Source organism: Myodes glareolus, chromosome 17 (assembly GCF_982192425.1).
Source record: "Myodes glareolus chromosome 17, mMyoGla1.1, whole genome shotgun sequence".
NCBI classification, from domain to species: domain Eukaryota; kingdom Metazoa; phylum Chordata; class Mammalia; order Rodentia; family Cricetidae; genus Myodes; species Myodes glareolus.
This window is the reverse complement of record NC_142042.1, coordinates 36,451,633-36,478,110: the sequence shown is the minus strand read 5'-3', so window position 1 is coordinate 36,478,110 and position 26,478 is coordinate 36,451,633. Positions and strand designations below refer to the sequence as shown.

The window sequence follows — 26,478 nt, the reverse complement described above, 5'->3', positions numbered from 1 at the left end:
CAAGGTGGAAAGAGCCAGGGGGCCGTGATTAAAAGTCATACCTTTAATCTCAGTCTGCAGGAATAGGTGGATCTCCATGAGTTTGAGGCTATCTTGATCTATCTACATAGTGAGTTTCAGGACAGCCAAGGATACAGAGTGAGATCCTGTTTTAAACAAACAAACAAGCAAGGTAGAGAGTGATTGGGAAAGACACGGATGTGGATTCCTGGCTTACACACACACACCTACACATACATACACAACAAATAAAAAAAGACAAAGGGTATTGCTTAATCTAAGCAAAGCTGTAATTTTTATGAATCTTTTAAAAAGTATTAACAGGGGGCTGGAGAGATGACTCACCAGTTAAGAGCACTGGCTGTTCTTCCAGAGGACCTGGGTTCAATTCCCAGCACTCACATGGTAGCTCACAACTGTAACTCCAGTTCTAGAGGATCTGATACCCTCACACCAGTGCGCATAAAATAAATTATGATTATTATTATTAGTAGTAGTAGTAGTAGTTTTTCGAGACAGGGTTTCTCTGCAGCTTTGGAGCCTGTCCTGGAACCCACTTTATAGAACAGGCTGACTTTGAACTCACAGAGTTCCACCTGTCTCTGCTGCCCAAGTGCTGGGATTAAAGGCATATACCACCACCGCCCAAAGTAAATTTTTAGAAAGCATTAACAGATTACAAAATTTGATTAAATTCATAGGTCCCAATATTTTTACATGTATTAGGACAAGCATGTTAATCAAGCCAAGACTAGTTTTAAAAACTGTGTCCCTAAAATGCAACACTCTATCTAGGGCACTTTTAGATTTCATTTAAAAAATTAAAAATTCATCAATTAAAATTCCTTTTTGCTGCCATTCCAGTAAGTAAACTGAAACCATATTGGAAGGCATTCTCAATACTGTCATATGCGTTTTCCTTTTCTTTTCCTTTGTAGGGCTGGGGGCTACATGGAGAGGCTTACAGGGCTGTCTCCCCCTTCTGTGTTCCTTCCCAGCCCCCAAATATATCTCTCGATGGAGTCAATGGAGAAAATGAAGTAAAATGAACTTGACCAAAATAGTTTCTCTTTATTCCCACTTCAAACTGAAAGTTAAATGAGAACCAAGACAGACACCTCATTAGCGTACAGTTGTTTCTAGAATACAGAATCAAAAATTGGGCTCACAAGAGTTGCTGGACAGATACCCAAAGCTGGGGGATGTGAGAGATAATAGTAGTGAAACCAGAATTGAAAGCCTTGGACAAATGCCAGGCAGATAAAAAGGGGTGACGTCAAACACCTAAAAGCATCACCTGCGGTAAGAAAAGGCACATAAGGAATCCAGATGGTCCCAAAGGGAGAGCCCCACTAGGTCGAAAGTCAATTGACAAAAGCAAGCCGTCACCAAGCAACAGGCTAGGGTGGACACTGATGCCGGTGTACTTCGTTTCGGTAGGTTTTGTTTGACCATCTGGCAGAAGTGTTCAGGGGTTAGGTGTTGGGAGTCAGATGTTAACTGTTATGAAAAAGGAAATCAAGACCCAAAGAACAGTTTCAGCTCTTAGCCAACTCCAGGGCACACAGCAGAACTAGCTGCCTGACACTGGTTAGGGCAGAAGCCTGAATTTGACCATGGATCATGAACTAGATAGACCTCTGAGGAAGTCTTGATCGCCTGGCTGGGTAATAAAAGAGAATGAGAATACTGTTCCAATTCTTGGTGAGGCGAGCAGCCAACTTCTTACTGAGTTCAGTGGGCAAGTGAGGCTTAGAAGCACAACACACTCCCTGAACTCCTCAAAGCCAGGAAGTAGGAGCCTCCTACTCATCCTTCCCACATCCAAGCCCCTGTGCTCCACTAGGCGGTCCACAGAAGTGGACCTGACCTACATCCATCAGCTACTTGTTCTTGGCATTGGTCCCCCACTTACCCTACAGAGAGAAAGCTACTGGCCCAGAGAAATCTGCTTTGAAATCCAAATGCAACTTCTTTTCCACATGTCTGTCTTCCATCTACCCCTTCAAGAGCAATGGCTTGCCGGGTGGTGGTGGCTCACACCTTTAATCCCAGCCCTTGGGAGGCAGAGGCAGGTGGATCTCTGTGAGTTCAAGGCCAGGCTGGTCTACAGAATGAGTTCTAGGACAGGCTCCAAAGCTACAGAGAAACCCTGTCTCTAGAAACCAAAAAAAAAAAAAAAAAAAAAAAAAAAAAGAGAGAGCAATGGCTTAGCTTTGTGGTGAAAGGGAACAAGCAGAAGACAAGTCCCTGTCTACATCCACCCTGTCCAGCTGCCTTTTTATCTATATGAGTCTTGTATCCCTCACAGACCAGATGAGTTCCCACACTCCCTTCTGTCCCCACTGACAGATCCACACAGCTCCTCCAGCATCTCCACCCCCACCCCACGCTGACCCCCGATAAACCTGGTTTTCCATTGTTTAAACAAATAGAGGACTGGAGGTGAGGGGCTCCCTGAAATGCAGGCTAGAAACAGAGTAAGACGAGAAACGTCTCATCTGCTTAGTCATGTTCTGGGTCTCAGAGTAAAACTGTACCTTCTGACGTCCTAGCCCCAAAAGTTTGGAACGCAGCTTCAAACAGGCCTGGGACATTGGTCCCATTGTTTAACAGCTTCTTTCTCCCACGTGATTCAAGCTCTGATCAGAAGTGCAGCTATCTTCTCCAGGGCCTGTTTTCAAAAACACTGGCCTCACACACGGCTTTACAAGATCCTTATGTGCCCACAGGATTTACCCTCCTGTCATCATTTATGCCCCAGCAATGCTTCAGCACGCATGGGCAGCCTGTTTATGGCGGTTCTCCAGTTGTTCCTGTCCCGGGCAGTCCAAATGCTTGTGTTATTTACCCAAGATTCCAAGTTTCCAGTCTTCCTTTACGCTGTCTATCCAGCACTTTTGGGGCCTTGCTCTTCACCTTATCCCACGCACTCCTCCAAGCAGTGCTGTCTTCGGGTATCTGCCATCGTTCATTCTCATAACATGGCCGAAGTATCTCAAACACTGTTGCCTTCTCCTGTGTACTTCTTCCTAAATACACCTGTATTATCCGAACAAAGAATCCCCTTTTCTATTTCTGCTTTATCCTAGCTTCTCAGGTCAGGGATCCACTGGCTGCACATCCAAGGCCTTCCAAGGAGCAGCAGGCCTCAGAGCCGCAGGGCTCTGCTTCTCAGTGAGACGCCTTTCATCCTTTAAAGAGAAACACCGCCAAAGTACCTCAGGCTTCCTTATAAAAATCACCTAGCTTTCCTGACGTGAAGTGTTCACACAAATAGTACCGTGGCCAGTGTCAGGTGAATACAGCTGTCCCAACCACCCACTTCAAGTCTGTTTGCCATCGCAAGGACGAACACATGGTTACTCTGGCTCCATACTGCTCTCTCATTTCCCCTCACGGGGCAAGCGGAAGTAGGGAAAGCACCAGGAAACTGCACTTGGTGGGACACCTTCCTTGCTCAAAGACGACGGCACTAGCTATCCAACATAACTCTCCTGACTTTACCCTCCAGGCTGCCCTCCCTTGTACATATGCCCACTACTCTAATTGGTCCACTACCGTCCTCAAGAGAACGGCAGTTTTCCATATCTCAGTGAAGAAGCCCAGGCTTCTTAACCTCCCACACCATAGTAAAGCACAAATGCCTCTTTCATCTGTGAGCAGACAATATTAACTTGGAAGCAGTGGAGGGCGATTTGAGGTCTGAAGGGGTTCTTATGAACTAAACTGTGTGGTGTCCTCTAATAAATGCCAGGCTTTGAGAAGAATGCAGACATGCCAGGTCTCTTCTGGAGCACCGAGGGAGGGGAGTGGACAGGTCTGATGGCTATAAAGCTGCAGCCCTTGATGGTGAGGGGCAATAAATCCTCAAAGAACGACAGCGCAACCTCAAGCCTACTCCACTCCCTCTTGGCACTCCGGCGCCTCCCACGTCCCTTTAGAAATTCAGGCTCTTTTGCCCCATTAGTTATGTCAGTCCAGGTAGGTGGCCATTCCTGCCAACAGAACTACTTCCGCCTTCCCACTCCTTGGAACGGAGTGCTCTTACCTAGCTGAGCACTCAGTGGGACCTCTGAGAACTCAGGGCTCCCAGGGCCTCTGTTGGTAAGTCAATGGACTCTCTCCAGTGGAGATTTCAGAAGACACAGGACAGGGAAACTCTGCTTCTTTACTCTGTGGGTCTATTCAGAAAACCCTTAGCAAAGGACCGCCTTCTGTAGTGACGGATGTTTCAACCCTCTGACAACCATCTGCCCTCAGCCCTTCCAAGTGAATCCAGGACTTTAGTGGTGAGACCCATAATTCTTTTCCCCAAGTGATGAAGGCTTTTACTTGGAAGGAACAGAGACACAAAGCTAATAATAATGACTAAGCAACTGGGTCAAAGGCATCCAGCCCAGACAGGATGCCCAGACAGATAAAACGCAGGCAAGATGACACAGTAAAGAGTCAAACACTGGACAGAGGCAGCGTGGTAAAAGAGGAGGAGTTGCTGGGTGGGATTCAGAAGGAGAAAAAGCCCCTTCAGAATAAATTCTCTGGGCATAGGAGAGGGGAAACTCCAGCAAGCTAGCCTTTCAAGATTGACATTGTAGGTACGCATTTCTAATTTAGTTTTGGCCACACAATTTAAGGAAAATAAAAGAGAAAAGATCTTGAATCTGATAGATCACTTAAAATAGGGAAGTGGTACTCCTGAATTTATTGACTTAGGAGCTACTGACAAAGGTTAAGACAATGCTCCATCCGGCACCACATGTTCAGACAGGCATTTCACTTTAAAACATCCCCATCCAAGATCCTTTCTTTTTTCAACTTCTTGACTATGTAAAGGCTTTCCTAAATAAAATGACAGACTTGTGTCTACTTTACACACTAATTCCCACCATCCACACAGCCTCCAAACTGATGTTTAAAAATTAATTTAACCATCAAAGATCACTTTTAATATTTTGTAATTTACATATCCGTTCCCATTGACTCGCAAATGCAATTAAAAACAAAATTCCACAGGCCAGCAAGTGACCCTTATGTGAACTTTAACAACTCAAAACTACTTTTTCACAGGCTTCCGTAACACCTTGGAAAGGTGGGGAAATAAATACTGGCATTAGACTTCATTTCCTGACAGGGTAAACGAAGGCACTCAAACAACTTGCCAGGGGTTATATGGCCGGAAAAAGAAACCAATTCCCCCTCCACTAGACTTCAGCACTCAGGGTGGCTAAAAATGGGACCCTCCCCATCCCCTTGAGAGTCGCGGGGGTAAATAAGAGCTACTTGTTTTAGAAAGAGACTGGGGAGGATGGGGGATGCCACTTGATGCGTCCGACGGTGAACTGATCTTTTGCAAGAAAGCGTCCCCTGCAGGCCCAGAGGTTGCACCCACCCGTTGTGGGCTCAGACCCCTTAGGCACCACTAGCCAAGTAGGAAAGCCAGGACCGGACCGAGCAGCCCGGCAGAGCCGAATGGATCTCGGCGCGGCGCGGGGGCCGCGGGCCGGGGACACCATCTGCTCCAAGGCAAGCGGCGCGGGGCCGGTGACAGGAAGGATGCTGCGCCGCCGCACACCTGCGGAAGCCTCCCGCGCGCTCCCACCCGCCTCGGGCGCCCGAGCTCGGCCGCGCTAGGCCGGTGCGACGCGGCGCCGTGCCCGAAAGCAGCGCTGGGCGAGGCCGCCCTCCTCCCGGATCCCGTCCAAACGGCGTCACCTGTGCCGGGTCCCGGGATGAGTCGCGCGGGCGGCGGCTGCGCGGAGCCGGGAGAGCGCAGCGGGGCTCACAGGCGCCTGGTCATCCGGCCGGGCCGGAGGACTGCGCCGGCCGGAGCCACGCGCGAGATGCTCGCGGGAGCCGGGGACGCCTGGAGGAGCAGTCGCCGAGGCTCGCGCCGCCGCTGCCGCCGCGCCCGCCCGGACTGCGGGCTCGGGTTACCGCAGAGCGGCTCCTTAAAGGGGCCGCGGCCGCTCGGACTCGGCTTGCGCTCGCCTCGGCTCCGACCCCAGGCCAGAGTGGGCGGGGCCCGGAGGCCGCGCGTGGGGCCCCCCTCCCCGCGCTGGAACTTAAATGTGGCGGGGGCTCGGAGCCGAGAGTTGCGACTGTGGGGCTGCGATGGGATCCCGAGAGCTCACCCTCGGCCCGGGTGCAGTGAGTGTGCGGTTCGCTTTCCTAGCAAGTCACAGACCTCACAAGTGGGGAGAAGTATTTGAGTCCGCCTCCGCGGCGGTCAGCGCCCCGGCTCGCCACGTAACCAAAAACCTTTCCCAATGATGAATTCTGCTTTATATGCCCAAATACTGGGTAAATGGTCGGCATGGTTTGCTTATCGGGAAGGGGATGAAAGGGCAATTGCTGATTTTTTTTTTTTCTGCCACGTCTGACACGGCCAAAGTCGAGCCCCGCCCCGTTCTGGTTTGAGGCTGCAGGTGCGTGCCAAAGTGGGTAGGAGGCATGTGTGTGGAAGAGGCGTGTTGTCTCTGAGCAGTCTCTTCCCAAACCCCTGGAGAACACCCTTGAAGGACCGCAAGCAGTCTAAAGAGTGTAGTGCCTGCCTAGCATGCCCAAGGCCCTGGATTCGAGTCCCTTGTCACAAAAATGGATACAATAGCAATCCACTTACAGCCGGGACCCCTCTGCAGTCAGGATGTTTAAGTAAAACTGGACATTTTTTTATACAGGCTGAGTATCCCAAGTTGCCAAGTTCATAAACGGAGCTTTCTGACCTGCTGTATCAACCAGACAGTACTGCCTAGAAAAAATAATAATGAAGACGTACATATAAGCTGCATAATTTGCAAAAAGTAGTCACAAGTCCCTCTTTTTTTTTTTGGAAAGAAGTAAATTCTAAATAAATAGAATCATTTGGAAATGCTGCCACTAATGACATAGGGCAGTTTGTGAGGAAGACCTACCAGTAGAGCTTACATATGTGACCTAATATGTACCCACACAGCGACAGAACATGCACAATACTCTCACACCACATTTGTATTCATATGCAACAGGAAAGTAATAGAACCGAAATCCTATTTATTAGATCCTAGAATTCTTTTTCGTGGGGCTGTTTTCAGCTAATTGGCCTCACCAAAGCTCAATTTCTTCATCTACATAAATGGAACAGAAATTCAGTCATTTCTGAAAGCCCCAGGTCTTGGCAGAACCACAGAGGGAAACCTCTACAGGGTCAGAAACGCAGCCAGGAAGACCACGCAAGATATTCGCCACGTTCTGCCCAAGGCTCTCAGAGCATTCCAGGCCAGCTGTGCTGTGGCCACACCTGTTTCATCACAGATACTTCACAGCCTGCGTAGCCCTGGACTGTTTTGCTTTGCTCCATAGCTGCTTTGTGTGTTCACGTAGCTATATCTCATAACTCCGTGGGCTCATGATGGTTCCAGGCAGCTATCTGTAGGGTCGGTCCAGATAGGGCAAATTTCACAGTGCTATCTCAGGGCTCCGTCATCCCCAGGTCCCTCCCCTAGCTTACCACTGCTGGTTGTCAGTTGCTCTGTTCTGCCCTGATAACTGCACCATCATTACCTTTGACATCTATAATGCTTTGACTCCAACAGTAATAACCAAGCAAGCCAAGCCAACCCACAGGGATACACTATACTCAATGTCCCACTATTCCATCATAGGCCTCTATAAATGCATCACCAAACTGCAAGAATGCATTGAGGTTACACAGACACCGTGACTATATTAAGGACAAAGACTGAGATCTGAAAAGAGTTCAGAAAATACTAGTTGGATCTCAAAACTTATTTTTCTCCCTCTCTCCCCTGAGACAGAGTCTCAGGTAGCCCAGGCTAGCGTCTAATCCATACAAGATCCACTGCAATATACTCCCAGCTTGAATGCCAAAACCTTCAAATTAATTAAAACAGTGACTTTAGGAGAGAATATCAACTGTATATTTTCTGAAATTTTATGCAATTTAATTTATCAGTTCATTTCCTTTATTCTCCTTTAAATTCTAGTTACTCTTAATGAAACTTCCTCAACATTCTGCGTTTAACATGAATCTACATAGAAAGGTGAAAAACACAAGATTTTCTGAGTAAATTGGGAGGGTGGGGGGTCATGGGAGAGGGTGGGGGAGGGGAGGGGAGGAAAGGAGGGGAATTGAGAAAAATGTATAGCTCAATATAAACAATAAAAAATCTGTTTACTATAGGAAGTCCTTCAACATTTTTAATGTGTTGCCTCAAGACTAAGTTGCACATCTTATACTTTTTGATCATAAAAATGGCTCAAGAGAAGTAAAAGTATTTATCATCTACTCTTAAAAAGAATATATATACATATATGTATATATAAATTCCCTTAAATGATGTAAATTTTCCTGATGAATTAGTTTCCCCCAAAAAATTCTTATACTTCTAAGTAGAGCTGATTGTAAAACTGTGGCTAGAAATGACTGCTTTTAGAATAACAAGGTAGTTCAGGAAAAGTTGTCCAAAATCTGCCTCAGTTCTCCTCTGACTATTAGAGAGATGGAGTCCAAATGACCAGAAAGTTTTGGCTGGAGCTGGGAATATGGCTCAGGGGCAGAGCTCTTGCCTGGCATGTACAAGGCCCTGGGTTCATCTGCAGCAGTGGAGTTTGAGGGAGGAAGGGGGAAGGATGAGAGGGGCTGAAGGGGTGCAGTTAGTCATAAAAATGAGTAACTACTTTAGAATTTTTAGTATATCAAGACTTTTTTTTTGCTAGATATTATGAATATTTAAAAGTACTTTCAGGGGCTGGAGAGATGGCTCAGCAATTAAGAGCACTGTCTGCTCTTCCAGAAGTCCTGAGTTCAATTCTCAGCAACCATATGGTGGCTCACAACCATCTGTAATGAGGTTTGGTGTCCTCTTCTGGCCTGCAAGCATACACGCAGACAGAACACTGTATACATAATAAATAAATCTTTTCTTAAAAAGTACTTTCAACTGTGTTTTAGGAAGAAACTGTTTGAAGATATTAAGAAATGTTATCCCTATGAGGGTGACATTCTGGATAACTTTTGGGTTCTTTTTGCTTACATTATGTGTTTTTCTCCCTGGATATATGTGTATTGCTTTTGTTTACAGTTGAATTTTAATAAAATTAATATACATGTATATATGAAAATTTTAAAGCTTCTTAAAGCTTCAAGTAAAAACCATGCTGCCCACTTCTCACTGATCTTCAGGCATTCTTCAAACCCTGCTGTGCATTTCCTATTCTAATACTATTCTCATGCAGTTTCTTGATTTGCAGTTCTAGACATCATCAATTGACATCTCACCACAGTATTTGAGGATCTAGCACCTTCCCACAACACCATTGCCACCACATCCCCCCACACCTGCCCTGCCCTTGCTCCTAAATTAGCCTCATCATGATCGATAAACAGTAATTAAGGTTTACGTCATCCTGACCTGGTGAGGAGAAGGTATTACCAAGTCAAATAGCATGTGTGATCACGTTTGTCTTCAATGTCCCCCTCTGGAGCTAATAACTGGCCTTGCTTTGTTTTGCTTTGTAGAACGTGTATCTAAACTAAATGCTATCCACAACGTTTCCATCAAATACTCATTGGTAATGTCTTCCAACACCCAAACATGTCACTTTGACTCAACTCTCATTTTGCCGAGGCACTGACTCAGTGCCTTCTTCGAAGGGCGACTCAGGAAACAACACAGTCAGAATAACACTGTCTTTTTCCTGTCCTCACCGTCTTTTTCCTGTTCTCCCAGGGGTGTTGAAACAGCTGGTGCCTCCACAGTTCATATGCCTCTCTGACTTCGTTTTCTTCCTAGTTTTTCTTATTATGCTTGAAAGTCTGAAACTTCCCAATAATGTATTTTATTTACAATGGGTCCTTTCCTCATTGATTACATTGAACACTAGGGGTTTCCATCTGACCTACAATTTTTCATTTCCTTGAAATTCTTGGTTGTAGTAGTGAATTCTGGGTAGTAGTTGCATGTCTGTTTTATTCCCTAAATGTATTGCCCTCTCATCTGATTCTGAATCCAGCACTCAAAAAGCTGGGTGTGCTGGCACACCTGCAACCTCGGGAGTCGGGGAGGCAGGTGGATCCCAGAGGGTCACTGGCCATCTATCTTAGCAAAATGGCAAGCTCCTGCTTCAGTAAGAGACCGTGATTCAAAAGAGTGAGGCAGAGAGCAGTAGAGGAAAGGCACCCAGCTTGATCTGACTTCTGATTCCATTTGCATGTGCACAGGTGAGCACACCTACACACAGAGATAGCAAGCATACACACACACACACACACACACACACACACACACTGGTCTACTTGACCCAGGTTCAGCTCTTATGTCTCCATAAGAGACACAAGCTCTTGCAGCAATCCCCGAGCCCTTGGGCTTTTCATATCAAAGTATGGATGGAAACCAAGAATAGTTACACTTTCTTACTATGATATTTACCTCAGGGTTTTGCAATTACCCTTTAACTCAGTTCATTTCCTCCTAATCCAGGTGATGACCTAACTCACTGCATCTTTCCTGTCTCCTCATGCTCCCAAAATGTATCAACACCACTGTACAATAGCCATTAAGAACTCTGTTGAGCTTCAGGCCTACATTCCTAGTATGCTGCTATGTTTTCCCAGATCCACCACAGTAAAATCTAACATGCATTGTCTCTCTTCTCCATATTCTTCATTCCTCCACCCACATGCTACTCAGGTCCAACGCTGGTTAACTTCCAGGATCAGGTGAGACGGAACGCATTCGGGGTGGCATGGGGGACCAGATGAGATGGGGGTGCATTTAGGGTGGCATGGTAGACCAGCTGAGACAGGATGCATTCAGGGAGGCATGGTGGACCAGATGAGACAGGGTGCATTCAGGGAGACATGGTGGACCAGATGAGACAGGGTGCATTCAGGGAGACATGGTGGACCAGATGAGACAGGGTGCGTTCAGGGAGACATGGTGGACCAGATGAGACGGGGTGTATTCAGGGACGCATGGTAGTACACCATACTATTCATTCTCTAGCTTTCTCTGCTATGAAAGTACTATGCCTTGGTCATTCAACTAACTCAGAAACTTCAGTTGTTGGGGGTCCAGGGAGAGAGAGATGGCTGAATGAGTCATGGCACCTGTTGTCAAGCCTGACATCCTCAGTCTGATCCCTGGGACATACGTGGTAAAAGGAGAGAAATGGGTGTGCAATTATCCTCTCACTAATGTGTGCTAGTCTCAAATTCACTAGATAGTTGAGGGTGACCTTGAAATTCTGATCCACCTAGCTCCATTACCGAGTGCTGGGGTTACAGGTAGATACCTGGTTTATGCGGTGCTGGGGACTGAACTCAGGGCTGGCTTGCATGAAATGCCTCATTCTTGCTCAGACCTTCCTCAACACCATACCCTCCTATTCATCTCAGTTCTCAACTCAGCCTACCCAAATCCAACTACCAGTCACTCCCATAAACCTCTTGTCTCCACGGCTTCCCTCATGCTCTCGCCTTTAAAAAGGGCAGTAAGTTGACAAGTTGTTTTGCATGCACACATTTTATTTTTATGAGGGAATTGAGATCAGAGAGATACAAGCTCAAAACCATATTTTTCAAACAGTCTTGACAAAATAGCTAGAATCTTATGAAAATAAATACATACATACATAAACTCATACATACACAGCCCAGCCCATTTAGGGCTGACTAGATGGGTCAGCAGGTAAGGGTGCTTACTGCTAAGACTGATGACCCGAGTTCAATTCCTGGGACCCATAAGGTAGAAGGAAAAACTGACTCCTGAAAACTGTCCTCAGACCTTTACTAGTGAGACAATGCCAGTTTTTGCATTTCTTCCTAGCAGCGTGACTTTGAGTATGCTATGTTGACATCAGTTACTTTATCTGAAAAATAGTGATAATAGCTTGAATAATTATTAAACTAGATTCCATGAGGCTGAGACCTAACTTGAGTTTACTGTGAGTCGAATCACTGAATACCAATAGTTTCGGAAAGGAAGCCAGGTCTGGTAGCACAGCCTCCCACTGCTTAGGAGACTAGAAGAGAAGAATTACAAGGTCCAGGCTGTGGTGCAGAATGAGTTCAAGACCACTCGGGCCACATTTGAAGATCCACTCTGAAAATAAAAAACGAGTTGGGGGTGTAGCCCAGCTAGAGGGCTTTTGCCCAGCATGTGTGAGGTCTTAGGTTCAAGTTCATTACCGTGAAAGAGAAAGTGTAAAAGCAAGCAAGCAAACATTGCCAAATCAAACTAATACTACTAGGTATACAATCACTCAGTCTAAGTCCTGTGAGGCTCATTGTTTTGTCTGTTCATTAGTTATCCAGCCAGCCAATCAGCCAACGTGTTTTAAACACCAATTTACACTAGGTTGGGGTAGTTGAGCAATAGTCCAATACTCTGAGTTCCAGAGTACTCACAGAGTTCCAGGCTAGCAGAGAAGAGAATTTAGACAAAATGGCCAACCATGAATTAAATGCATAGAATGTTTACAGAAAAAGAGTTCGGAGAGATGGCTCAGTGGTTAAAAGACTTGCTATGCAAGCATAAAGACCCGAGTTTGGATTCCCAGCGCCCGTGGAAATGCAAAGATGGGCATGGCAGATGGCTCTGAAGGCCGAGAGAAGGGATTCCCAGAGCAAGCTGGCAAGTTAGAATTAATCTTATCAACAAACCGAGTGTAAGTCCTAAGCTTGCCTCAACGAATAAGGTGTACAATGGCTGAGGAACACTCCGGACACCAACTTCAGGACAACAAACCCATGTCCACAAGTAACCTATCACACATATGAAAAAAAAAAAAAACCAAGGAAAAAAAAATCACAAAAGAGTTTGTGTTGAACTTCAAAAGATGACCAGAACATCACTAAGGAAGAACAGTGTGCTCAAAATTATGATGCTAGAACAATGCGTAGGACTCTTATCTAATCGCACAGGAACTGAATAATGACTGTTGATTCTGAGTCCCTATAATGGATCAGCAACACTAAAGCATCATAGTACCCTGTTTTACAAATAAAAAGGTTTTAGAAAATCATGACTTATAGAAACCAAGCGTTTCCAGAGACTAAGCAGTGGGTGGGAAAGGCCCTGGCCTTTCTGTGTAACCATTTCTAGGAAACAGTCATTTCCAATAAGAGAACTAAAACATCAAGAGGTTAGATCTCATGGGAGAGACTGGTTGGAACTTAGAGTTTTAGCCCAAAGTCCAGGTCGATGTGAAGGAAGGAGTCTCCAGAAAGAGAAGGGACATGTAAATCCAAAGAAGCAGGGAAGGACCTGGGATGTCCCCCAAGAGCTCCAAGAACCAGGAATATACAATATACAGTTACAGAAACAGCAGCAGAAACTGAAGCCACTAAGGCCCTGAAAGATTATGAAAAATAAATTATGCCACACTAAATTATGTAGACTCTGCTCGGGAGATGAGGAGACAGGCGAAGGATTTCCAGCAACAGAATGAGGAGATCAAAGACTGAGAAAGAGGAGGCAGGGCAACCTGCTATGAGGCAGGGCTTGCGTGACTGAGACGGCACATTGACGTGGTCATGACATTAGGAAAGAGAACCCTTTGGGCTAAGTCTCCTTATCAACATGTGACTACAATGATCAGATCTGTGATAGGGACTGAAGAACTTAGGTCAGCATCTGTGTTGTAGATCTAGATTTTAGATCTAGTCAGCACTCAAAAACAATGGCGATTATACCAACTTTTTTATTGCTATTACTGCTGTGCTATAAATATATTGAAATATTGAAACCCAACTTTGGTCTTTCTGAAGGAAGGACACATTCAGTAGACTTACTGGTGTTGTTTTACTGAGGTTGTTTAAAAAGTAAAAAATAAAATAAAAAGGGCTCTTTGTTTGGTTTGTTCAGCCATTGTAGATCAACCAGTATCAAACGGCAGAGTTTCAGGACTACAAAGTAGGTATCAGCAATGTCATGATGGTAAGGGTTCAGTTCACCAAATACATCTATCCTATCGTATGTCTCACACTGCCTTAAAGGCATGCACCACCATGCTTGGCCTCTCGTTTACAACACACACTTATCCCTTAGTTGTTTGCATTACAACTGTAATCTTGGTTCCTTTACCCTCATCTTATAGTAGTGGAGTCTCCATGATAAAGCTAAAATCCATGTCTGAATAATTGACAGAATGTTTTAAGGATCTTACAAGACCCCCTTTACAAAATTCCTCCTGTGCCTTTCCCAAAGCTGGCTAGCTACCATTATTTCCCTCCAAGTTATATTAAAAGTTCCTAAGCTCAACAAATATTCTTATTTTTTTTAAAGGGGGTATCAAGGATTTGTTAGGATAGACTCATGGATACAGAACAAGGTAGATAGCTGCATGGCCCCCTGTTCTGCCTGGGGGAGAATGGAACCAGCAGTCCAATCTCCAACCACCACATGAGGGAGAGCAAGCAACTGTGCCCCCCCTCTTTCCTTTTAAAACGTCAGGTAGGCAGACAAGAAGCACAGCTTCTATCAGGCCAGATAGCCCAAGGTTATGGGCAGAGTGAATAACCACTACATTTGCCCCTTTTGTCTAAATAAGAAGGTTCTAAACCTAATACAAAACTGTATACAATAAGAACAATTATCAAGCATTGTCAAGGAGAAAGAAAGGGTAATAACATACACAAAAATAGAACTACAACCAACAAGAGCAACATTAAGTAAGAAACACATAATAAATGTTCGTATCATAGGTGAATGCAAATTACAGAAATTATTCTGAGAGTTGTCCTACCCTGCAGAATCTGAGTCTCATACCTGATATGCTCTTAGTTAAGATATGAGAGGATTGTAACTGTGACCATCTGGTCTTCAACCCCATCAAAGACCTGAGAAGGAAAATAATATTACCAGAGTAAGCAGGAAGTGCAAGCAAGGGACCCCCAAAAGACACAAGAAACGACAGAACCAATCACTCAAAGACTCTGCAACATCTGGGGTAACAAACTTTGGCTATAGGTCTAGAATATCTGAGAGACCATTTTCAGAAGCAGAAAACTTTGAAAGACTGGTTCTACCCTGTCATGGCAAGGTTCAACAGTTGCCTTTCCCTGTATCCTGCTTGTCCAGATTGGACAGCCTGTTTACTGTCCAATCTGTCCAACTGTCAGCAGTTGTGCCAAGAACAGTTCTTTGCCTATTATGCCAGTTTTGCCAAGAAGAAAACAAACTCCATATGGAGAGTCTTCAGTGCCCATCATTCTCTTGGGAGTGGATTGGTGCTGCCAAGAGCAGTCATCTCACATCAGCAGAATTCTAAATTATTGAAACATTTAAGTGCCATATTCTGTAGGTCTTTGAAGTGTTTGAAGATTACCTATCTGTGTGGCATACATCTCTGTGCCTCTGTGCATCTAGAGAACCTAACTAACACTATAAGTATGACAAATGTGAGTGACTATTAATATGTAATTCTTTTTTGTTTGCTTGTTTGTTTTGGGTTTTTTGTTTCTTTTTTTATTGATTTTTATTGAGCTATATTTTTTTCTGCTCCCCTCCCTTCCTCTCCCCTGCCCTTCAACCCTCTCCCGTGGTCCCCATGCTCCCAATTTACTTAGGAGATCTTCCACAAATATTCTTAAAAGGGTCAGATAGTATATAGTTCAGGGTTTGTGAGACAGATGGTAAGTTACTAAGTTAGATACCTAAGACCTAAAAGATAATACAAATTAATGTGCACAGTTGCCAATAAAACTTTATTTACAATAAAAGGTGGCAAGCCTTCTGATCTGCCCTCTGTTCCTCATATTGTAGTCAGGGAAAGCTGTTTCTAAATGTCAATCCTCTGTTTAAATGCTAAATGATTTCCCATTGAATGCCCTCAGGATAAAGGTCAAATTTCTTAACTGGATTAACAAATTACCTCCATTAGCCTCCTTTCTAACCACTCCCCAGTTCTAACTCATTTTTCATCAATATTTATCTACTTTAAAACCCAACAGTTCCAAGTTTTCTCTTCTTTCTACACAACTGTAAACGATGCTTTGGGAGCCTCAGATTCTGTTCTCAGCAGCCACACTCCCCACCACTTGCCCTCGGCCTGCAGCTCAACTGATGCCGCTTACCTATGTTACAGGTCCCATGTTACACATGGCTTCTCCCAGGAAGCCTTCAGCGACTCCTCTCAAGCTCTCAAAGTGCTGAGGTTGCTGGTTCGTGGGGTGAATCTCCTATTAATCAGAATCTCTGGGAGACGACTGTGAACTCCCAAGCACTCAGAAAATAACTGGTGAGCACAGAGGGTTGTGTGTGTTTGTTTGTTTAACGTAAGAGTAAGGGAAGAAAGGGAGCGGTGTGCCGAAGGTGAAGGTGGAAGGGGTTGGGGGGGGGGGGCAAGTGGTAGACAATAAACTGGGATTGCTAGGTCTTTTTGAAGTCGCTGGTAGAGCAGGTTCTGCTTGCTGTCATGGTTCCCACAGAGGCTTAGGAAGCATTCATCCCAGGGTTTCCCAATACGGTGACCAATACAAAGCAAATTTGGCCATTTTCCTCTGAGTGACCTTGGCTTGGGCTTACTTTGCTAACCAGCATTCAGATATCAATATGTGGTCACATAGTCTATGCTCCAGGGCTTCCTGTAGTCTTTGTTCAACTCTCCCATGAACACTACAGAGACGCTCTTTGTTACTCGCCCTTTGCACTGACAAAGCTACTGCAGGAAGAAGCAACAGGCACAGGAGCAGAACAAGCGGTGGAGCTGGGCCGTGAGGGAGGAGACGCCTGACCGTCTCCAGGGCTCACTGCTACTGCTCAGCTCTTTGCAGGAAGCAGGGCCACGTCCATTTTCACCTCTCTGGATGTCGATCTTCTATGCCTCTGCTGCAAGTCTCACCCTGGATTTTACGGACAGCGCAGTTGCATCCAGCCTAGTTATCACATTTGTTCCACAAAGCATTGGCTAAGTACTGTTCAGGTGTCAGAACAGGCAAGTTTCACAGCCCTACATTTACCAAGAAAAAAAAAAAAAACACCACCACCAAGACGAAAAAGGTTATCTCTGCTTTGCAGATGAGGACATGCAGGCACAAGGAGACAAAGAGGCACAAGGATATTTTCCAGGGATGCCCACCTGGAATTGCAGCACTCAGGAAGCTGAGGCGGAAGGATCGCAAGTTCAAGCCTACATATCAAGGCCCTATCTCAGAATCAAAGAAAACCTCGTTTAAATGTGATCCGAGTCACACAGAAACAGTCTATACGCGTAGCTACAAAGAATACAGGTACAGGGAGAAGCAGGCCACAGTCGTCCTCAGACGGGTGGAAGTGTGCTGAAGCTGAACAACTCAGTCTTCAATAAACCTTGATAAGAGATAAGGGAATAGAGACTTGTTGCTGCCAAATAAACTATCATAAATGTAGTGACTTCAACATTCACTTATCAGCTAGCAATTCCATGAGTCAGTATTGACCTGGACTTGGAGATTTCTCCTGTTCTCAAATGGCCTTAACTCTGTATTGACAGTTAGCTGGGAGCTCACTGGGGACTTGATGATCCAAGATGGTCTTTCAGGTGATTGGGAACAGATCACATTGATGTTCAGAGCTCTTCTCTGGAGAGTCAATGCTTGCTTTGCCTTTTCCTCTCAGCATCTTGAAAGTTCTTAATAGATTTGGAACAAAGAATCCACTGGCCTGGGCAACTTCTGCTGCCAGCTCATCTGGTCACTGCTGCTGGTGTCTGCTGGGTGTCTTTCTCCATGTCCCCTCCCGTCCTAGAAAGGGTCACCCTGGTTTCTTTCCACCATGACAGGAGAAGGAGAACAACGTCTCTGAAGGCCTAGCCCAGAATTTCCAGATTATTTTTGCTGCATTGCTCAGCCTCCCGGCTGCTTAGATACAAGGAGGCGGAAGCCTGAATTCCACCTTTTGATAGGAAGAAAAACCAGAAGAACAACAATGTCCCAAGCTAAGTCTGCTTCTCTGGCCTTCTTCATTTGTAAATAAAGGTAAGTTACTAACCTTCTAAAACCGTCCACTGCCCTTTTCCTAGGAAGAGAATATTTAAAGTGTCATGTTTCTTTTGGGGGCGTGGTTGCATGAGACTCGGGGGTGCCCAGAGATCACACTCCTACCCAAATTCTCACAGGCCAACTACCGCAGCGGCACAAGTTAAATGGTTTATTTCCTGGAGAATCAAGAGGATCCACACAGAGTGTGGAAACCAACAAAGGCCAGGCCAGAAATACCTTAATGACAGGTATAAGGAAAAGCCCTACCCAAGTAGGGAAGGTTAACAAGTGGGTGAGTTTGAATGGATGAAAGCTATGGGTCAGCAACAGTCAATCTGACCAAAGACAGGCAGGCTCAGCTGAACTCGTGGCTGCCTGCTATCCAAAATTCCTAACAGAAGACACGGTGACTCTAATTCTGAAACTTCATGCAAGTTTTTTTTTCTCAAAGGACTGAGAGCAAATTAAGGACAATGGGTGACTCTGGGAGGAGCTGGGGAGGGGAGGTGTAATCAAAACACAGTGTGTGAAATTCTCAAAGAATGGATAAAAAGGGTTGAGGTGGGGCTTTTTGTTTCGTTGGATTCTTTCTGTTCTTACTTTTGGGTGTTTTTTGTTTGTTTGTTTTTGTTGTTTTTGTTTTGTTATGTTTCTGTTTTGGTTGCAAAGAAAGCAGGATCTCTTTTTCTTCTACAAAAAGCCCCAAAGGTCTTTTAAGGAGGGAGAAAAGCTCTCCTCTAGCAGAGCAAAAATGCCCAAAGAAAAGAAGGTCAAGGGAAGGAAGTGGCCCTGGCCCTCAGCGTTGTGAAGAAGCGGGAAGCCAAAAGGTGGCGAGTCCTCTCTGAGGAAAGGATTGAGAACTTCTGCATTGGACGGGGCATCCAGCTCAAAACAGACCTCACTTGCCTTATCAGACGGCCCGGCTACTCAGGCTGCATCATCACCAAGGGCCACCCTCTATAAGTGTCTCAAACTACCTCCTGCCATTAATCAGTTCACTTAGGCCCTGGACCAGCAATCAGCTACCCAGCTGTTTAACCTTGCCCATGAGGACAGGCCAGAGACAAAGCAGGAGAAACAGAGGTGGTTGGCGATGGGGACATCCCAACCAAGAGACCACCTGCCCTTCGAGCAGGACAGTCACCACCTTGGTGAAGATCAAGAAGGCGCACCTCTTGGTGCTTGCCCGCGACATAGACCCCACTGAGCAGTTGATCTTCCTGCTTGCTCTGTGTCTCAAGATGGCGGTACTCCGCTGCATCATTAAGAGGAAGGCCAGGCTGGGGTGGCTGGTGCCTAGGAAAGCATGCACCACTGTGGCCTTCACACAGGTTGACTCATAAGACAAGGGAGTTCTCTGGCTAAACATATGGAAGCTATCTGGACCAATAACAATGACAGATACCAGGAGATCTGCTGCCACTGGTGGTGGTGGTGGAGGATGGGTAATGTCCTGAGTCCTAAATCTGTGGCTCAAACTGCGAAGCAGGAATAAAGCAGAGGTCAAAGAAGACACTTCTGAACTGGATTAAGTGTCCACTGTTGAGTTTTCTGTTCATAAAGATAAATAAAAAAAATTACCCTTAGAAAAGAAAAATATTTTTTAAAAACAGAAAAATGTATTTTGTAGAGAAATAAGTAGATTTTGATTTTACAGAAAGCAAATGCTTCTTATTGCAATGTCTACATCTGTTATAGGTAGAGCAGGACTGAGCCACCGTTTGGAGCTTGATCTTTTAATCTTATTCATAGGGTTTGACTAAATGCTCACTCAGTCTGAGTGATGACGTCTGAAGCATGATGATATGAAATAAGTAAAAGATGAAACCTTTGGTGGAAAATGGCTGAAAAAAAAAAGATGAGTTTCCCAAACTGAACAGTTTAGAAAGAAGAAATACAAGCCTGGAGAGAAAGCTTACGGGGAAGGATTTCAAAGAACGCCTGCGAGCCCTTCATCCGGAAGGTTTTTCTCTTGAGTGGAGTTATTAGCTCCTTTAGAAAGAACCCTGTGGGCTGGGGATGAAGGGGTGCCTGCCTATACTCTCAATCCTTATGAGGTTGAGGCAGAAGGATGGTGATGTCACCAGACTGGGACACACAGTGAGACACTGTATCAATCAATCAACCAATCCCTGGAGAACTGGATGACTCCATCTGATACACCACCCTGTGCTCAGTTTCCATCCCATGACATAGTCTGGCAGCATAAAAATAGACTTGGGAGTAGAAAAACACGTTATCCCAGGGAGAAAAGCCGTGGGTAAAAACTGCGGTGCCATTTTTAAGTGATTAGGCTGGTGGAGGTTACAGAAGTCAATGAGCCAGGCTGACTGAGGGAGGGCATTATTGATTTTTGTCTTTATTTTTTAATGAGAAAGATTTAAGAGTGTTCTACTGGCTAAGAGTAAGAACACAGTTGACAGTCGCCGGGTCAAGATGAGGGAGAGGAAGCAAGGACCGCATGGTGGAGGAAAGAGAATGGCTTCTTCCAAGCTTTTAGTTAAAATACAGGATCCATTAGCAGACGGGCCAAGTATTACAAACTGTTAAACTGTTTTCCGGGGCTCATTTCTCTCGTGTTCAGCTTTCTCGAGGTAAACAAATAGTAAAGGGTCCACCTGAGTTCTGGGGTAGAAGAGGAGGCAATCTTCAGCAAGGAAAGTGTTAAGGCGTCTAAGTTTTATATATTTTTTAAATGTTAGTAAAGCCTGTTTTCATTTAAAAAAAATGAGAAGGGATTCGAAATGAACAGGGCATCTAACGTTGATAAATGATGAACAGCATATTTAATATGTCATGGTTACACTGAGAAGAATAACTCTAGAGGATGAGGGGCTGAAAAGTCAAAGACTGAAGTTCATATCCCAGCACCCATATGTTACATGTCCCACATGTCTGTAACCCCAGTATGAGGCAGAGCAGCCCCACGGGGACTTGTTTGCTCTCAGCCTGGCCCAAAACTGTGAGCTCCACATTCAGGAATAAGGCTGAGCAAGATGAAGAGGGTGCTCAACACCTTCTTCCAGCCTGCACTTATGTGCACACCATGCACATACAGACACCACACACACACAATTAAAAAGTAATAAAACCCATTTAGTCATGTTGCTCAGTACATGCATTGATACTTATACAAAAGTTCCAAGAGAAAATAACACTGACCTTTAAGTGGCACCTCTGAAAATTCTGTTTTTCTGATCCCCTTTGCTTTTCTGCATTAAGTACTGTATTAGTCAGGATTCTCTAGAGTCACAGAACTTACGGAATGAATCTCTCTCTCTCTCTATATATATATATATAATATATATTATTTATATATAATATATATATTAGATAGATAGATATAGACATTAATAGATAGATAGATAGATAGATAGATAGATAGATAGATGGATAGATGGATAGATGGATAGATGGATAGATGGATAGATGGATAGATGGACAGATGGACAGATAGACAGATAGACAGATAGATAGACAGATAGACAGATAGACAGATAGACAGATAGACAGATAGACAGATAGACAGATAGACAGATAGATAGATAGATAGATAGATAGATAGATAGATAGATAGATATCCTGCTGCCCAGCTAATCCATCAGGTAGCCCAAGAATCTGGTAGATGCTCAGTCCCACAAGGCTAAGAATAGAAATCCCAGTAGCTGCTCAGCCCCATGAAACTGGTTGTCTCAGCTGGTCTTCTATGCATCCTGGAATCCCGAGAGGTAGGCTCCAATGCTAGTGAAGGAAGGGATATGCTAGCAAGGTGAGGGCAAGCAGGCAAAGACGGAAGCTCCCTTCCTCTATGTCCTTATATAGATTTCCAGCAGAAGGTATGGCCCAGATTAAAGATCTGTCTTCCTGACTCAAGATTTGGATTAAAGGTATATATATATATATTCCCACCTCAAGATTTGAATCAAAGGTATGTATCTTCCTACCTCAAAGGTCTGGACCAGAGGTGGATTCGCCCACCTGAAACCAAACAAAAATAATCTCTCCCAGGTGTGCCCTCCATTTCTGGATTGTAGCTCATTCCAGATATAGGCAAACTGAGCACTAAGAAGAACTATCACAAGTACCTTCCCCAACTATCACTATACTCTGAAGTCGCTAGATTGCCACAACACAACACAACACAACACAGCACAACACAGCACAACAGAACACAACACAACACAACACAGCACAACACAGCACAACACAACACAACACAACACAACACAGGAAGTCAAGGTGCTGTCAGCATTCACTACCATGGTAAAGTCTCCACTTCCTCACTTAGAAAATGGTTCACATTAGATGGCTGCAGGACATCATTGAGGTGCCATGTGGATTGTATATACAAATTTAACAGGAAGTTTACTGTGCTTTCTCTTTGCATTGAAGTTAAAGGCTAATAACTAGTCCAATAGGATGAAAGACAGAATTTGTATTCCTATCAATGACGAAAATCTCTGAGGCGCAGAGAGCAATCTTTTAGAGGAAAAAAAGTGGATGTCAGCCGGGCGGTGGCGTACACCTTTAACCCCAACGCTCAGAGCAGAGGCAGGGGGATCTCTATGAGTTCAAGGCCAGCATGATCTACAGAGTGAGTTACAGGACAATCGGGGCTACATAGAGAAAACCTGTCTCAAAAAACCAAAAAAGAAAAGGGGAGATGTTGGGGGCCGTATATATAAAAGAGGGGGAAAGGATTCAGGGGAGATGCCAGGAGGAGTTCTGAGGAGAATGGAGGATTGGGAAGGTAAGAAAGTTAACAAAGATAAGGGGTGCTTAATGAAGAAAACCTTTTTAACCTTACTGATCAAAACCTATAAAGCCAACGACCTTGAAACTTAAAGTCATTGTGATTATCATTTAAGAAAAATGTCATGGTTTATTTCCCAGGAGAGTCTAGGAATGTACTTGTGTGTTGTGTAGTTGTTTTTCTGACTGGTGGTGGTGGTGGTATTTTTAAAGTAGGCTCTTATGTAGTCCAGGGTAGTCTTGAACCCTATCTTTCTGATTCCACCTGTGTTGAGATTATAGGCTTGTGCCACCACACCTCTGCTGTTTGCTTTTGTTGTTTTAAGACAGAGTCTCACTCTATAGCACTATACATTCTCCAACTCAGGATGATCCTCTTACCTTAGCCTCCTGAGGGCCAGGATGTATATGCTACTATAAGCCTGGCTTAAGAAAGTAATTCTTTGTTGAAATGTTAAAAGTATGCCTTTTTTTGTATTTAAAACCTTTTATTAGGGTGAGGATATAGCTCAGTTATTCAAATGGTTACCTAGCATGCACAAGGCCCTGAGCCTGATCCCACCATTCAGCTATAATCCCAACACTTGGTAGGTGAAGGCAAGAAGATAAGAAATTCAAGGCCAGGAGGCTGGAGAGATGGCTCAGAGGTTAGGAGTGCTGCCTGCTCTTCCAGAGGTCCTGAGTTCAATTCCCAGCAACCACATGGTGGCTCACAAACATCTGTAATGAGATCTGGTGCCCTCTTCTGGTCTGGTGGCATACATGCAGACAGAACACTGTATACATAATAAATAAATCTTAAAAAAAAGAATTAAAAAAAAAAAGAAATTCAAGGCCATTCTCAATTACATGGTAAGAGTGAGGACAACCTGGGCTACGTGAGACCCTGCCTCAAAAAACAACCTATTCTTTTTCAATTCTATAAGTGAAAAGTCGGGTATTGTTTTTTAGAAAGAAAAAGCATATTTCTATCTTGCTTTGTTCATAGCATAGTAGCTCATGTAAGTGACAATAGCTTTTCGATTATTTTATGTGTACATTTGTCTGTGTGAGGGTGGTGGATCCCCTGAAACTGGAGTTACAGACAGTTCTAAGCTACCATGTGGGTGCTGGGAATTGAACCTGGGTCCTCTGGAAGAGCAACCAGTGCTCTTAACTGTTGAGCCATCTCTCCAGGCCCCAAGTTACAAAAGTTTTAATGATACTATAGGTGACTTTAAAAATAAAGAATAAAGAATTAGACTGATGAGGAGTGAATCCAGATTTTTATGGACTTTGTAACCCAGAGAAAATGAGTTACCTTTCTGTAACTCCAGGTCCTCATTTGTAAAAGGAGGGTCCTAATAGTATCTATCTCGTAGTATTTTTTATGAGAATTAAATTAGATAGTTTAGGTTTCAACTGCTTGGCATACAAGAAGCATGCACAAACTGATTATAATACTCATAATAAAGTACTACATAGTCTTCAAGGGTTAGCCCTTGAGGAGTCTTAGATTACTGGCTTCAGGCAGGTAAATAGTAATGACTCAAACAGATGTTAACATGGATAACTAGAAAAAGCCTCGCCTACAGGAGTCCCTGGATTGCCCTGGGACAGTATTTATCACTAACTTTCTGAAGACCTTTAGTGTAGGATGCACAACCACCATTACTGGTGGTCACATGGCCCAGTTCTGTCTCCAGCCCAGACAGAGGACATCTCTCTTTATCCTACCTTATCCTGGAAGGCAAAATACTGATCAAGGTGGGCTCCGTGGTTCTTACAGGAAATCTTCAGCCTTCTTGCCCATACTAGTCTGTCTTTACGAGAACCGATAGATTCTCTGGTGGCAAGGGATCTAGCTGTCCAGGTTTCTACAAGTCTCCACACGCGGGCAGCGCATGGATTGGTGGCTCTTCTCTAGGAGACTCTGCCAAGAGGTTGGTGCTTCACATAATCAGTCTTATTGTTAAGTCACCGCTTGGGCGTCAACAACTGCTCCTGCATTAGCCCTGGGTGTCAACTGCTCCTGCATTAGCCCTATATCCCTAGTGTGGTGTCTTGGGAACACCACGTAATAGGGGCTGGGAGATTGGGACTAAAAACGGGAGCCTGCCTATATTCCCAACTACTTCGATTCCAGAAGCCTGCCAGATCATCCATACCATTGAGTCTTACCTTTTAAATAAAACTGAATTATTTAAAACCCCCCAGTCTGATTCAGCTCGTTCCTCGCCCTCTGAATCCTTCCCGTCCCCTGCCTTTCTTAATATATGACTTGTGATATTCTCATCTTGGAACATCTTTCCTCCTTCACTGCTTAAGCCAAGGCCTCGCTCTCCCACATGTTCCTGGTATGCCTCTCAAATAGAGACCATGTTTCTCACACCCACCTAGGATATGGGGAAGACACTTCTCCTGTTCCCTTTTCTGCTCCCTCCTAAAACTCTGGTTCCTCTGAAGTTCTTACCACCCTGTAGTATGTGTTGACAGTACATGCCTATTAGATTTATTTAAGCAGACTTTAAGAAAAAGACCAAAGCCAGGCAATGGTGGTAAATGCCTTCGATCCTAGTGCTCAGGAGGCAGAACTAGGCAGATCTCTGAGTTTGAGTTCAGCTTGGTCTACAGAGTGAGCTCCAGGAAAGCCAGAGCTACACAGAGAGCCCCTGTCCTGAAACGACAAAGAGAGGAAGAAAGGAAGGAAGCAAGCAAGCAAGGTAGGAAGTAAGAAGACCTTAGTAAAAGCATGAACAGGGTAGGGAAAATCCAAGGAGTGTGTGCAGTAATCAAGGGGGATTGGCAATGGACCAGGGCTGAATGGAGTAACAGTGGAGAGCTAGGACTTCGAAGAGCTACACACAGGAAAAATCATGAAAAAGAGAAGAGATCTTAAGTTCAAGGACATAGTCTTCCCTCCAAGGGCTAGACTCCAGCAGCTAGGCCCATATTGGCCACATCCAACCAGTACCAGAGCAAGGAAGCCTGCTGATTCTAGTCCACAGGTTTCGGATAACAGACACAAGAGGTCTGGGGGTGCAGGAAGAAATCCAGCTTATACCTAAAGCTCTTCTGGGGTCTTCAGCTCTCTTTTCAGATTTGAGCTCCTGGCTGACTATTTTCCTCTTCTTCATTCAGTGACTTCAGTATGGGGGATGCTACTGACCGTTTTCATTCATGCTCACCGTCATACCCTAAACACCCCCAAGAGATACGCACTATTGCCTCCGCTTTCCACTGTGACTACTACTTGGATACTTCGCGGCAAGATTTCCATCGTTCAATCTTAATCCTTTCCTTTTTGTTTCTGAGACAGGATCTAAGACATCCTGAGCGGGCCTAGTACTTGCTATGTAGGATTACAGGCATGCACCAAACCCAGTGTTATGTGGTACTGGGGATTAAACCCAGGGCTTCATGCAGTCATACATCTTGTACAGCAGGTATGTTGTAAGAACACAGCCTCAGCCCAACCCTCCAACCTTCTAATCCACTCTTCCCACACCTTCACTATGCATCCCCTCCCACACCTCCGCCCTCTGTCTTCACTACCCAATCTTTCTGAAGAAAATCCCTCAGTCTCTCTGTGTTGTGCCCACCTGTCAAAACTGACTCTGCTTAGAGGCAATTAGCTGCCTTTTCCTGTGGGAAGGAAAATATGAAAAATATGTTGACTGTTTTCTCTCATGTTTGTTATCACAGTTTTAATAGGTGTTTTGTTTGTGAGACAGTCTCTAAGTCCTGAGCTGAGTCTCCTGCTTCCTCCTCTCCGGTGCTGTAAT

General features: G+C 44.7%; 1 protein-coding gene and 1 long non-coding RNA gene across 6 annotated transcripts in view; one reads left to right on the top strand and one right to left on the bottom strand.

Annotated features, from left to right (window-relative positions):
- The window catches only part of Tlcd4 (TLC domain containing 4), a 66,253-nt gene extending 41,647 nt beyond the window's left edge, over positions 1 to 24,606 (bottom strand). For 2 of the 5 annotated variants that reach the window (XM_085677776.2, XM_048456658.3), the window contains exon 1: positions 24,431 to 24,606. The gene's annotated coding sequence lies outside the window, so the exon portion shown is untranslated. Of the gene's footprint in view, positions 1 to 5,715; positions 6,082 to 6,134; positions 6,340 to 24,430 lie in introns of those variants that run through there. The other 3 variants (XM_048456656.3, XM_048456657.3, XM_085677775.2) reach the window with 3 other exon arrangements.
- On the top strand, positions 17,439 to 19,479 carry LOC125414614 (uncharacterized). Its single transcript, XR_007236321.3, has 3 exons — positions 17,439 to 17,523; positions 17,764 to 17,959; positions 18,100 to 19,479. It is a non-coding gene; the product is annotated as an uncharacterized LOC125414614 (long non-coding RNA).
- Positions 24,607 to 26,478: the final 1,872 nt, after the last annotated feature.